The sequence below is a fragment of the Triticum dicoccoides genome, chromosome 2B (genome assembly GCF_002162155.2).
Source record: "Triticum dicoccoides isolate Atlit2015 ecotype Zavitan chromosome 2B, WEW_v2.0, whole genome shotgun sequence".
NCBI lineage: Eukaryota > Viridiplantae > Streptophyta > Magnoliopsida > Poales > Poaceae > Triticum > Triticum dicoccoides.
Window position 1 is genome coordinate 238,657,483 of NC_041383.1, and position 14,464 is coordinate 238,671,946.

A 14,464-nucleotide genomic window follows, 5' to 3' on the forward strand; every position below is an offset into this window, starting at 1 on the left:
AATTTACTTGGAACGATAGGTAAATACCGCATATATGTAGGTATGGTGGACTCATATGGAACAACTTTGGGTTTATGGAAGTGGATGCACAAGCAGTATTCCCACTTTGTGCAAGTGAAGGCTAGAAAAAGACTGGGACGCGACCAACTAGAGAGCGACAACAGTCATAAACATGCATTGAGATTAACCAACATTGAGTGCAAGCATGAGTAGGATATAAATCACCATGAACATAAATATCATGGAGGCTATGTTGATTTTGTTTCAACTACGTGTGTGAACATGTGCCAAGTCAAGCCACTCGAATCATTCAAAGGAGGATACCAACCTATCATACTATATCACAACCATTTTAAAAGCATGTTGGCACGCAAGGTAAACCATTATAAAATCCTAGCTGATTAAGCATGGCATAAGTAACTATAATCTCTAATTGTCATTGCAAACATGTTTCATTCATATTAGGCTGAATCAGGAATGATGAATTAATCATATTTACAAAAACAAGATAGGTCGAGTTCATACCGGCTTTTCCTCATCTCAATCATTTCATCATATTATCGTCATTATTGCCTTTCACTTGCATGACCGAACGGTGAATAATAAAAATAGTACACGTGCATTACACTAATCTGGAATCTGCAAACATTTATTCAAAGGAGAAGACAAGGAATATGGGCTCTTTGTTAAATCAACAATAATGCATATGAGAGCCACTCAACATTTCCATCGTGGGCTTCTCCTCTCGACCCCCAAAGAAAAGAAAAAGAATGTCAACGAAACACACTCAAATGTTTTTGGAGTTTTTGTTTTTCTAAAGAAAGTAAAACAAAAATGAGAAAAACTATTTACATGGCAAAGCTCCCAACAAGCAAAAGAAGAACGAGTAATCTTTTTGGGTTTTCTTTAATAGTACTACTACATAAACATGGAAAGTAAACTAAACTACAACTAATTTTTTTGGTTTTTCTCAAAGTTTTTGTAACACACAAGAAGAAAGCGGGAAAAAGAAGACAAACTAACATGGATAATACAATGAAAAAGTATGAACACCGACAATTGGAATGAGTGTGTGAACATGAATGTAATGTCGGTGAGAAATATGGACTCCTCCAAGCTTAGGCTTTTGGTATAAGTTGGTCTATGGCCACGACTGGCCCAGATTGTGTCCGAAATATTAGTTGGGGTTGTAATGTGTTGAGGCAGCTACCGCTTGGCGAGCTGCTTGATGGAGGTGAGCGGCCTCCGATGTTCTCTTATACTCGTTTGCCTCCTCTCTAGTTATAAAATATCTCCCATTTACCTAAAGGTTAAAGAAGGAAGGAGCAGGAAGGTTAATATGGACATGACACCGTCTGTTAAAGATTAGTTGGTACTGGAGTGATTGTTTATTCCTATCAAGAAACTGGTAGCGTACCATAGCATTATAATCTAGAAAAGCATATTGTCATGGAAATATCACGTCAGATGTCCTAACGGAAGGACCGTGGAGCCATCGCAACGAGATTAGCTTGAAGGGGTTAAACCGGACAAGGGACACAAGAGTTTTATACTATTTCGGCCCCTTACGATGAAGGTAAAACCCGACGTCTAGTTGTGATGGAATTGCTTGGGTTTCAATGATCAGGGAGCGAATACGCTTTGCCTGAGTCTCGAGATGTTGTTTCTTGTCCCTGAACCGCCGCCTGGTCGTCCCTATATGTACACAGGTTGACGCCCGGCCGGTCTACAGAGTCCCGAGGCCGGTTCATACAAGTGTCCGGCTCGGTCTCTCCCTTTTCCCTAACTTACAATACAAGTTATACAACTATGGCGGTTTACCATTATGGGCCCTAATCCGCCTTTGGGCTCTGGGCCTCTAAGCTTCATCAGTAAAGCGCCATCTTCTTTGTATTCATGGGCTTCAATATAGTTGAGCGTGAATCGGCCCCTCCTGGGCGGTTTACACTCAGTAGTTATATCCTCAACATTAGGCCCCAGATTGATTTGAACCTGTTCGTGTCAATCTTCAATACTTAGAAAAAATCCCTGAACATCTTCTTACTATCCTCGTAAACCGCCATGATGTCTTCTCCCTGTAAACTTTGGTAAACCACCATGATGTCATCTTTTGAAACTGCAGTGAATCGTCATGACGTCATCTCTATATAAAAAGATTATAAAGATTCCCTTCATTAATTATCTTCCGAAGATCGAGGCGACAACTGTGCCCTATTTTATTGCTTCGGCTCCTCAATTCTCGCGCTCGCCGTCTTTATCCATTCGCTTTATAAATAGGCTCCGGGGTCCTTCACTTTCCCCTTCCGCGCTTCTTCTTCTTCCTCTCATCGCTCAAGCCCGATAGCTCCTTCACCACTATTGACCTCGAAGCTCTGCCTCATCCCTGGTCGCTGCATCAACCTGAACGCACCAGAGATCCACGGCTCTCCTCTGATGCTCCTGAGAATCCGGTAAGCCCTTCTCCCTTAACCCTAGATCTGTATTATGGTTTCGGTACTTGGCTGTGTTCATCAGTGTTTGTCCATGCTTTGTTACTTTGCCCTTGCTTTCTTTTACTTGTCTCGTTGAATCCAGACCAACCTAACCTTTTCCTTCTGCGGCCGAAGCTACAATCTTGTTTTGCCTCACCATATTATCTTTAGAACCGCGAATAGATCCCATCTGGATCCTCTTTATTCTTCTGTCGCCATTTTAGGGTGCAAAAAATTTTCTTTTTTAGGCCGCGGTAGATCCAAAATTATAATATAATCTTGTGAAACCTGTTTCCTCAGCACTTAATGAATTCAGCTCTGCTTCTTCCACTATAGGCGGTTTAACTTTGTATAAAATCATAATCCACCAGGTACCATTAGCCCTCACTTAAACCGCCATCTTGACTTGAGTATCAATATCCAGTTTAACTTGCATATATGACTTGATTAATCCCCCGGTTTAACACTGGTTTGTGCACATCAATCTTGAACCGTGAACCGGCTTTTGCACTTCTTTTACAGTTTGTCTTCCAAAATGGCCAAGCAATTCGCCTCTTGCAACTGGGTTCCTTCCCGGATCACAGAAATGCAACTTAATGGATATGTTCTAACTGGCGCTTTGGCCAAGAAGGATGTCCTTCATTGGCGAGTCCCTGGCCCTGAGTGCCCTCCTGAACCTCAAGATGGAGAAGTGGTTGTATTTATGCAGCATCTAGACCAGGGGTTTAGCCCTCCCGGATCAAAGTTTTTCCGGGATGTACTTGCTAGCTTCCAACTCCATCCTCAAGACATTGGATCGAACTCTGTGTCCAATATATGTAATTTCCAAGTGTTCTGCGAAGTTTACCTTTAAGAAGAACCAACTGTTGAGCTCTTCCGGGACTTCTTCCACTTAAACCGCCGAATTGAATTCTCTGACGGTCCCAATACTAAACTTGGCGGAGTATCGATTCAGAAGAGGAAAGAAGTCGATTTTCCTCACGCCAGAGATCACAGCCACCCTAAAGACTGGAATCAAACATGGTTCTACTGTCAGAACACCGCTCCTGCTGATGAAAACCCTCTGTCGGGTTACCGTGCTCACCGGCTTAGTAATGGCCATCCACTGCCTCAATGGCTCACTGTCAAAGAATGACAAACTTATGCACCTCAACTTGCTAAGCTCCGGGCTTTCCTAGCAAACGGCTTAACCGGCATTGACCTCGTTCGTTGCTGGGTTTCATGGGGTATCTTGCCTTTAAGCCGTCGCACCAGGTTGATGCACGAGTATACCGGGGACACCAAGGATCCTCAACGGCACCATGAAATAGAGATAACTAATGATGAAGTCACTGAGGCTGTCAAGAAGATGCTGGATGAACCGATCGCTAAATGCAGCAAACTGGGTTGCGTCCTTTTTATGCCTCCAACAAACCGCCAGCGGTAAAAATTTCATCTTTCTGCTTTTTTTATCCGTCTCCACTTTAACACTATTCTGATAATCCTTTGTTTATTCTTACAGGCAAACAATCCCTTCTGGAAGAGGAAAACTCAAGACAAACCGGCAAAAGCTCAAGACAAGCTGGCGAAAGCTCTTCGTGCCAAGAGCAAAGTCACAAAGAGGCCAGCCAAGAAGAAAACCGCCGAGTCCTCTGACCCGCCCGAAGATGTCGATGATCCGGAACAAGAGGTAGAACTTGACTCCATTGGTTCATTCTTCGTATACCTTATTGACAATGACTATTACCAAGATGATGCGGAAGCCAGTTGTGCTGACCATGTAGAGGTAATCTCTCTTTCCTCCGATTCAGATCATGTGCCGGTTCAAAAACTTCCCCGTGCAGTTCGGAAAGTAAAATACTCTCACCCTCTTGCTCATTTGGATCCACAATTTTCTTTGAAGACACAGCAACATGAAAGCCGTCGCACAACCCGGCACAGTAGCCAGCAAGTTACTTCCTCTAGTTTACCAGACACTCCAAACCAGAAGCATCGTCCAGAGGTCTATTGCTCTTTTAATAAACCTTATCCCTTGGCGGGTTGCTTCCGATACCCACTTAATCCTCTGATTCAAATTATCAGGTGACTTCCAATTCTTCATCTGGCGATTCATCAACCACCCAAATGCCTCCCCTCAAGACCGTCCCTGGGTAAGTATACTGACTTTTTAGCTTTGCCTTCTTGTGCCGGTTTAGCAACTAAACTCTGTTTTAATATTACATCGCCAAAGCCCGTCTGAGCAAGAAAGCAAAAACCAATTCCCCCACTGATGAAGTTGAACCGGACAGGACCTCAGAAGGTGCTGGTGGAGATGCTGATACCGCTAAGGATGACCCTGTCCCACAAGGTCAGAACACTGATGTTGATCCACTGGAAGCTAACCCGGCTACTCATGTTGATCCATCAAGCCCGCAAGCCAATCCTCCAAGTCCGGTCGCTGATTCGCCTAGCCCACTCAGAACCTCAGATAAACCGGCAAGTCCAAATACCGCAACTGACGACATTGTGATTACTGGGTTTGGCCACACTTCTCCTGGCAACCCTGTTGCTTTGTCCAAGCATAGTGCTAAGGTAGAAGCTACTGCTATGGAGAAAGGCAAATGGAAGACTGACTTGGCAAGCTATGATCATCTTAGTGCTCGGGAGCTCCATTTCGGATTTCTAAACCGCCTGTTTACAAGCCATGACTATGAGGCCGGTTTAGTCAACAAGATGAAGGAGCGCTATGAGGTAACTTCCAAACACTGAATTTTCTTGTATTGTATGTCAACTCCATTGCAATCCCCAAGGGCCGGTTTGTCTCTTCAAGATGAACCGGGACTTTGAGATAAAAAAGACTTCAACTGTGTAGCCCCCAAGGGCCAATTTATCTTACCAAGATGAACCGGGACTTTGATATTCAAAACTTTGTCCTTGTTGAATTCCTTTGCTTTGATTTTCTTATCAAATACACATTAGCCCCCAAGTGCCAAGATTAATACTTGTATTGAGCCTTGGGACTTTAAATAATAGTCAAAAAATAAGCAATCCGCATTAGCCCCCAAGTGCCAAGTGTATAACTGGTTATATGCTTGGGACTTCGAGAAAAATATTAACATCTTCATCATGTGATTTTTGCAGGCTGATATAAGTAACAAAGATTCCCAAATTGCCGATCTTCAAGAGAATATCAAGTCCCAGCAATCAGAGACCTCCAAGGCCAAAGATGAACTAAAAGGCGCTTTGACAGCCATGGAACAACTGAAGGATGGCTTCAAGAATGAGCATACCAGCCGGGAAACTGAAAAACCTGCTTTGTTGAAGCGGGCCGAAGATGTCGAGGCAGTTCTCAAACCGGTGGTGGAAGAGCTAACTGGGTTAAAGTATCAAGTAAATGCTATGACCTCTGCGATATTTGGTAAGTACTCTTTGTAAAAAGCTTGAATAACCATCTTTGAAATGGCCGATTTAACAACAAACTCTTAAACCGTTATAGGTAGCCGTGTTTCTCATCTGGGCTCGGATATGCGGATGAAGCTGAAGGCAGTATATACGTTGATAGAGCAACTATATACCGGTGCCCAACGAGTTATTTGTGCGGCCTTGTACAACAAACCGGCACCAACTTTGATCAAGGATACTCTGGCCAAACTGTCAATGACACCGGCTCAGATAGAAGAAATGAAGCGATCTACTGCAAGGGCTGGCGCTTTATTAGCACTGACGCGGGCCAGAGCGTGGATAGCTGACTTGGATCCAGTTGATATCGCAAAGGGCTATCCTAGTGAACAAGAAAACGGGTCATCATTTGATAATGAAGCCCTTAAAGCCCTGACAAAGGAGATGCGTCCGCTAGCAAGCCAATTGGCTGAAGAGGTTAATTTATCTGTTCATCAATCCTTCTATGATGCAAACAACCAATGGGTTAACACTGCTGTGAAAGAAGTGCAAAATCTTATCCCGCCAATCCGTAAGAACACTTATGCCCCTGACGTTGAACCATCCAATCTTATAAGTGAAGAGACTGTCTTCCAAGCTTTAACCCGGATTGACTGGGCCACCGTTGACTTCTAGCCACTGGATGGAGAGCAGGAGGTTGAACCAACGCCAGAGGATCCATCAACTTCACGTCAACCTGGTGACGAGTCTTAATCTGACAATCAGTTTGATTTTCAAAAAATGTGTTCTGTGTAAAGAACAATCATTATTTTGGGCCTCAAAGCGCCTTGTAATAGGCTAGTTGAAATACTTTGATCTACTGCCATCGTGCACTGCGGCATGACACTGTTTAATCCGCCATGATAGTTGTTGTGCTTATTTATACATCTTGATAATTGTATGCAATCCTTATGTCCGCATAAAAAAGATCTGTCCTGGCGGTTTACCGCCGGACGGGTCATAATGCCCAATACAAAACCTGATAGATAACCAAGGTTGTAAGAATATCAGAATTAGATCATACCTGTGATATGAAATTATTTTGTTGGTTTACCAACTTGATTGTAGTAAGGGTGAAAACCCAAATCTTTAAGTGTTGATAACTCCCACCATGTAGTGCTGGTGTATAATAAGTCATACCGGGTTGTAATGAACACCGGATTATCAAACACCGGTTTATTAAGATGACTGATAGCCATGCTGGGTCAATAGACACCGGTTCAACATAAAATGTTATGAAAGGATAAAAAAAACTTGACAAAAGCAAATAAAACCATGTAGTCGAGGCTTTTCAAGGGCTGCCAGGCCCAAATTTGAGGCTTTTCATGGGCTGCCAAGCCACTGAGTTAAACCATTTTGCAAAGCCTTTCAAGATGGGCCTCCAACTAACCAATCGTCGTTTTAACTTTGACAAGTTCAGGGTCTGTAAAAGATTGACTTGTCAAACATTCGGCGGGTCATGCCAGGATTACCTGGATAGGAATGGCTTACTTGATAAAGGCAGGTTAACCCGGGGTTTTAGGTGAATACACCAGGCTTCCAAGCCGTGCTTGATAGCATATTACAAGGGTCCTTTCAAACTCTTTGTTGCAATGCACAAAGAGCCCCCAAGTAACTTTGTGAGCTGTGCTCAATGGGTTCCTATGTTTGAGCTGTGCATAGCATCCAGACTCTCTTTGGCCCCTTGGGTGTGAAGCTCCCAAGCTGTATTGTGGCATGATAGCCAGTTTAACAGGCAGAACTCCACTTTGTCAGCTGAAGCCCCCATGTAAACAATAGATTTTGGAAAAAACGACAGAGGCCCTGCTTATAGCAAGGATGCCAGTTTATTATATTGATCATAATATATACATTGTCAAAATATGTACATAAGAGGAGCCTATAGCTCCAGTGTAGTAAGGCCGAAGGAGAGCTATGTTCCACGGCGCCGGGTCTCCAGTCTTTGTGCTCTCGAACGTCAATGAGCTAGTATGATCCGTTGTGCAGATTCTTGCTGACCACAAAGGGCCCTTCCCAAGGTGGGGATAACTTGTGCATATCGGTCTGATCCTGGATGAGCTGGAGCACTAAGTCACCTTCTTGAAAGGTTCTTGTTTTAACACGGCGGTTGTGATAACGCTATAGGTCTTGCTGATAAACCGCCGAACAAGCCAAAGCCATGTCCCATTTTTCATCTAACAGGTCCAGTGCCTCCTGGCGTGCTTGCTCATTGTCTACTTCAACATAATTGGCAACCCGGGGCGAGTCATGACGAATATCACTTGGGAGGACTACCTCTGCCCCGTAAACCATGAAGAAAGGTGTATAACCCGTAGATCGGTTTGGGGTGGTGTTTATGCTCCATAACACAGACAGTAATTCTTCCACCCAACAACCCGGTGTCCGTTTCAAAGGAACCATAAGCCGGGGCTTGGTACCCTTCAAGATTTCTTGATTAGCTCTCTCAGCTTGGCCATTAGACTGGGGGTGAGCCACGGACGCTATATCAAGCCGGATGTGCTCTCGTTGACAAAATTCCTCCATCTCACCTTTGGAAAGGTTTGTGCCATTATGTGTGATGATGTTGTGTGGAAAACCAAAACGGAAGATCACCTTCTTGATGAATTGAACCGCCGTGGCTGCGTCACATTTGCTTACTGGCTCCGCTTCAACCCACTTAGTAAATTTGTCAACCGCCACCAAGAGGTGGGTCTTCTTATCCTTGGACCGCTTAAAAGGACCCACCATATCAAGCCCCCAAGTAGCAAACGGCCAAGTGATTGGAATCATCCGTAGCTCTTGAGCCGGAACATGAGCTCGGCGTGAAAACTTCTGACAAGCGTCGCACCGCTTTACCAGGTCCTCAGCATCGGCACGAGCCGCCAACCAGTAAAAACCATGACGAAAAGCTTTAGCAACCAGGGATTTTGAACCGGCGTGGTGACCACAATCACCTTCATGGATTTCACGCAAAATTTCTTGGCCCTCCTCAGGAGAAACACAACATTGGAATACGCCTGAGACACTGCAGTGGTGTAACTCGCCATTGTGAATAACCATGGACTTTGATCGCCGGACTATATGTCTTGCCAGAACTTCATCTTCTGGCAACTCGCCCCGGTTCATATACGCCAAATATGGCACCATCCAATCCGGAATGATATGTAAAGAAGCTACCAGTTGGGCCTCCAGATCAGGAACAGCTAAATCCTCCTATGTTGGCAATTTAACAGACGGGTTATGCAAGATATCTAAAAAGGTATTGGGTGGTACCGGTTTACACTGAGAGCCCAGCCGGCTTAAAGCATCTGCTGCTTCATTTTTGCGCCGATCAATGTGCTCAACCTGATAACCCTTGAAGTGACCAGACACAACATCCACTTCTCGTCTGTAAGCCGCCATGAGGGGATCCTTAGAATCCCAAGTGCCAGAAACTTGCTGAGCCACCAAATCAGAATCTCCAAAGCATCGAACCCGGCTTAAGTTCATTTCCTTGGCCACACAGAGACTGTGGAGTAAGGCCTCGTACTCAGCTGCATTGTTAGTACAAGGAAACATTAAGAGGAGAACATAACAAATTTTATCACCTCGAGGGGAAGTAAGGACAACTCCAGCCCCCGAGCCCTCCAACTGTCTGGACCCATCAAAGTGGATAGTCCAGTACGTGTTGTCCGGTTTGTCTTCTGGTGCCTGCAACTCTGTCCAGTCATTGATGAAATCCACAAGAGCCTGAGACTTGATGGCTGTGCGGGGCATGTATTTCAAACCGTGTGGTCCAAGCTCAATAGCCCACTTAGCAACCCGGCCAGTTTCCTCCCTGTTCTGGATTATATCCCCCAAAGGAGCGGGACTGACCACTGTGATGGGATGGCCCTGAAAGTACTGTTTAAGCTTCCGACTTGCCATGAAAACCCCATACACTAGCTTCTGCCAATGCGGATATCTTTGCTTTGACTCGATTAGCACCTCACTGATGTAATACACCGGCCTTTGAACCGGATATTCCTTCCCGGCCTCCTTGCGTTCCACCACCATGGCTACACTGACAGCCCGAGCATTAGCAGCCACATATAATAATAGCAGCTACTTATCAACCGGAGCAGCAAGAACTGGCGGTTCAACCAACTGTCCCAAGCGGCTGATAAACCGACTTAGGGCTGCAATCCGACCCGCCAGACGCTGGACGTCATTGATACACGCCGGTTTAGCCAAGGATGTAACCGCTTTGATCTTTTCCGGATTAGCCTCAATGCCTCTGTTTGACACCAGAAAGCCTAAGAGCTTACCTGCCGGAATACCAAAAACACACTTGTCCGGATTGAGCATCATCTTATAAACCCGAAGATTGTCAAAAGTCTCTTTGAGATCATCTATCAAGGTCTCCTTCTTCCTGGATTTTACTACAATCCTTCTTCCTGGATTTTACTACAATGTCATCCACATAGGCATGAACATTGTGCCCAATCTGAGTATGAAGACAATTCCGCACACAGCGCTGATAAGTCGCCTGGGCACTCTTGAGCCCAAAGGGCATAGAAACATAGCAGAAGGCTCCAAAGGGAGTGATGAAAGTTGTCTTCTCCTAGTCCTTAACTGCCATTTTGATCTGATGATAACCAGAATAAGCATCCAAGAAACTCAAACGCTCACAACCCGCCGTCGCATCAATGATATGATCAATGCACGGGAGAGCAAAAGGATCTGCTGGACAAGCTTTGTTCAAGTCTGTGTAGTTCACACACATGCGCCAAGTGCCATTTTTCTTAAGAACCAGCACCGGATTAGCCAACCACTCAGGGTGAAACACTTCGACGATGAATCCAGCAGCCAACAGCTGGGCTACCTCCTCTCCAATGGCCTTGCGTCTTTCCTCGTTGAAGCGGCGAAGAAACTGCTTGACCGGTTTAAACTTGGGATCAACATTGAGAGTGTTCTCAGCGAGTTCTCTCAGTACACCTGGAATGTCAGAAGGCTTCCATGCAAAAATGTCCCGATTCTCACGGATGAACTCGATGAGCATGCTTTCCTATTTCAGATCCAGATTCGTGCTAATACTAAACTGTTTGGACAAATCGCCCGGAATGAAATCAACAAGTTTAGTCTCATCAGCCGGTTTGAACTTCAGGGTCGGATCATGCTCAGTGGTGGGCTTCTTCAGAGGGATCATGTCTGCCGGATCAACATTGTCTATGTAGAACTTCAACTCCTCTGTTGCACAAACTGACTCAGCATAAGCCGCATCACCCTCTTCACATTCCAAAGAAACCTTACGACTTCCATGCACCGTGATGGTCCCCTTATGACTTGGCATTTTGAGCTGCAAGTAAATATAACAGGGCCTCGCCATGAACTTTGCGTAAACCGGCCGTCCAAACAGGGCATGATATGGGCTCTAGATCTTTACCACTTCAAAGGTTAATGTTTCAGACCTGGAATCATGCGCATAACCAAACACAACCTCCAAAGCTATCTTGCCAACAGGATATGCCGATTTACCTGGTACTACACCGTGGAAAATAGTGTTCGATGGTTTAAGATTCTTATCCGTCAACCCCATGCGGCGGAAGGTTTCATAATATAGGATGTTGATACTGCTCCCTTCATCCATGAGCACCTTGGTGAATTTATAACCTCCCACCTGAGGTGCCACCAGTAAAGCCAGATGACCCGGATTGTCAACCCGGGGCGGATGATCCTCTCTGCTCCACACAATGGGTTGCTCAGACCAACGTAAGTAACGGGGTACTGCCGGTTCAATGGCATTAACTGCCCTTTTGTGTGTGGCGACCAGACCTCAAACAGTCTGATCTCTGTGCTTCAGTGTCATCCCTGGATCAGTAATGCTGACACGCACATTACTTGAAGGATTTATAACAGAGTAGCAATCACATAGTTATTACATCGAATGTCTCAAAAGAGAACTTATTACAATAGATATGGCTTAAGGCCATCTAATAACGATAACAGTGGAAGGCTTGGAAGATAAGTGAGTCCATCAACTCCAACGGCATCACTGAGTATAGAACCACGATCCTAAGTCATCTTACTCATCGTCTGAAAAGTCTGCAACATGAATGTTGCAGCCCGAAAATGGGTCAGCACATGGAATATGCTGGCAATGTAACACATAGAGAGTAATGAAAGAATAAGACTACACTACATGCGTAATATGGCTGGTGGAAAGCTCTATGGTTATAGTTTTGCATAAAGCCAATTTTTCCCTAATGCAAAGGAATAAATTTTTATTTAACTATCATGGTGGTTGTTAAACATTGAGAATGGTTGACAGCATTCTCAATCCCAATTAAGCTTCATCATTAAAAACCCAACAATATTAATTAAAGTAACATGATGAGATTCACATGATAATCCAAGTACTATATACTCAAAACGTCCATAATCGGGGACACGGCTAACCATGATTAGTTTATACACTCTGCAGAGGTTTGCGCACTTTTCCCCACAAAACTTGATCTCCTCCGTTAGTTTTCTCGCACTACATGGTGTTTGAGAAACGGATGACCGAGACATAGTCTTTTAGAAGCGCTAGCACATTACGATTGGGTAGACCGTACCAACCTACATCCCCTACATCTGCTAGTCTACCACTGTAAGAGTTCGCACGACTTAGTCAACTATTCTAGAGCCCATAGTAGCTTGTGGCTGCACACGGAAGTTTCTAGCATGAATAATCTCATGATCCCTTTGGGCCTGGGTGGCGGTCCAAAAGAAGCAGGCAATCGCTGGAATACCCAGGTGCCTCAATCCACCCAGATGTGTATTAAAGTTGCCACCTTAAATAAACCATTAATTAACAATATCACATCTTTCATGGATACACTCACCCAATCCACGTCTACTAGCATAGCATGGCAATATAAGCAAACGTAGAGGTAACTCCCAAGGGTTTGATAATAAAACATGTAATAGGTACTACCTCATCTACTTCCCAAAACCCACATATTAATCAGATCCTAATCATGCAATTGTTTGAGGATTGATCTAATGCAATAAAACTGGGTAGTAAAGAGGTATGATCAAAGTGTTACTTGCCTTGCTGATGATCCGCAAAACCTAGAGATTCGAAGTAGTAGGCGGCGCACTCCGGATACTCTATCGCAAACAAACAAACAAACAAGCATACAATAAGTACTCATCTACTGCACATGTAAAACTCAAATAAGAGATCTAACCAGAAAGTTCAACTTAAGAACTTCGGTTTGCAAAAAGAATCAAATCGAACGAAGCAACGAAAAACAAACGGCGAAAGAAACAAGCTTCGTTTACTAATCTAGATCTAAGTCAAATTTTCGAGCGAAAAGATAAACTAAAACGAAAATCGGATCAGAAATCACGATCAGAAATAACCGCGGAAAAATCCGAGAAAAATAAAAACTGATGAACAGATTAACGAATGGACGTTCGTTAACTGAAACTAAATGACAAATTCGTTCATTAAAACGAACGAACGGGCGAACACTCGCCAAAAAAATAAACCCTAAAAAACCGATCTATAAACAAAAAACAAATCTAGGGTTTTTCTAAAAAAAAGGGTCGGTTTGTTTAGAAAAACCGGGGAGGCGGGCGGCTACCTCGGCTCGGCTCCGACGGAATTCCGGTGCGGCGGCGAGACGGCGTGGGGTGGCGGGGCTGCGGCGGCGGCAACGGAAGGCGGCAGCGGCGGCTCCTGTCGGCGGCGGCGACTCGGCTGCTGCTACTGGGTCGGATGGCGGGGTGGGGAGGGGTGGCGGCGGCGGTTATTTAAAGGGAGGGGGGTGGTGGTGGCGTCTTGGGGGACGGGGCAAGGCGGTGGCGGGAGAGGCGTCCGGCTCAGACTCCAAGTCTGGGTCGGCGGTGGCGGCGCGCGGCGCGGAGGCAGCGGCGCGGGACGTGCCGGCCTGGCTCGGTTGGGCCTTCGGCCCGGTCGGGCGCATGGATTTTTTTTAAATAATTCCGCCAAACTAAGAAAAGTCCTAGAAAAATAAATAAAAATCTAAAAATGCCAAAACAAATTTTCACCGTCTAAATAAAATATTTAGAACAAGATGAACATTTTGTTGGCCCTAAAATGCAGTTTTGCAAATGTGCAATTTTTCCTAAATTCAAATAAAATAGCAAAACTGCAAAAAAAACTTATTTGATTTTTTTTATTAAATCCTCAATATTTCTTTATTTTGGGAAAGCCATTTTATTTCCTCTCTCATATTTTTATAACCGAAATAATTGAAGATAAAATAAATAGAATCAAATGGTCCTATATTCAAAATTCGAGAAAACTCAAATATGAAAATAACGAAATCCCCAACTCTCTCCGAGGGTCCTTGAGTTGCTTAGAATTTCTAGGATCAAGCCAAAAGCAAATAAAACATGATATGCATTGATGATTTAGTGTATAACATTCCAAATTGAAAATTTGGGATGTTACATTGTGAAGCTTCTGATCGCGCTTACACAAGCTAGTGGTGAAAACATGATACTGCCCACCATTCAACTGCTTTGGGTGACTCTGAAAACCTGATTGCTACTGATTCCCCTGATTATTCTATTGGTTGATACCACCTTGGTTGTTCTGGTTGCCTTGATTATTCTGAAATCCAGAGTTTGAACCGTCGCCACCA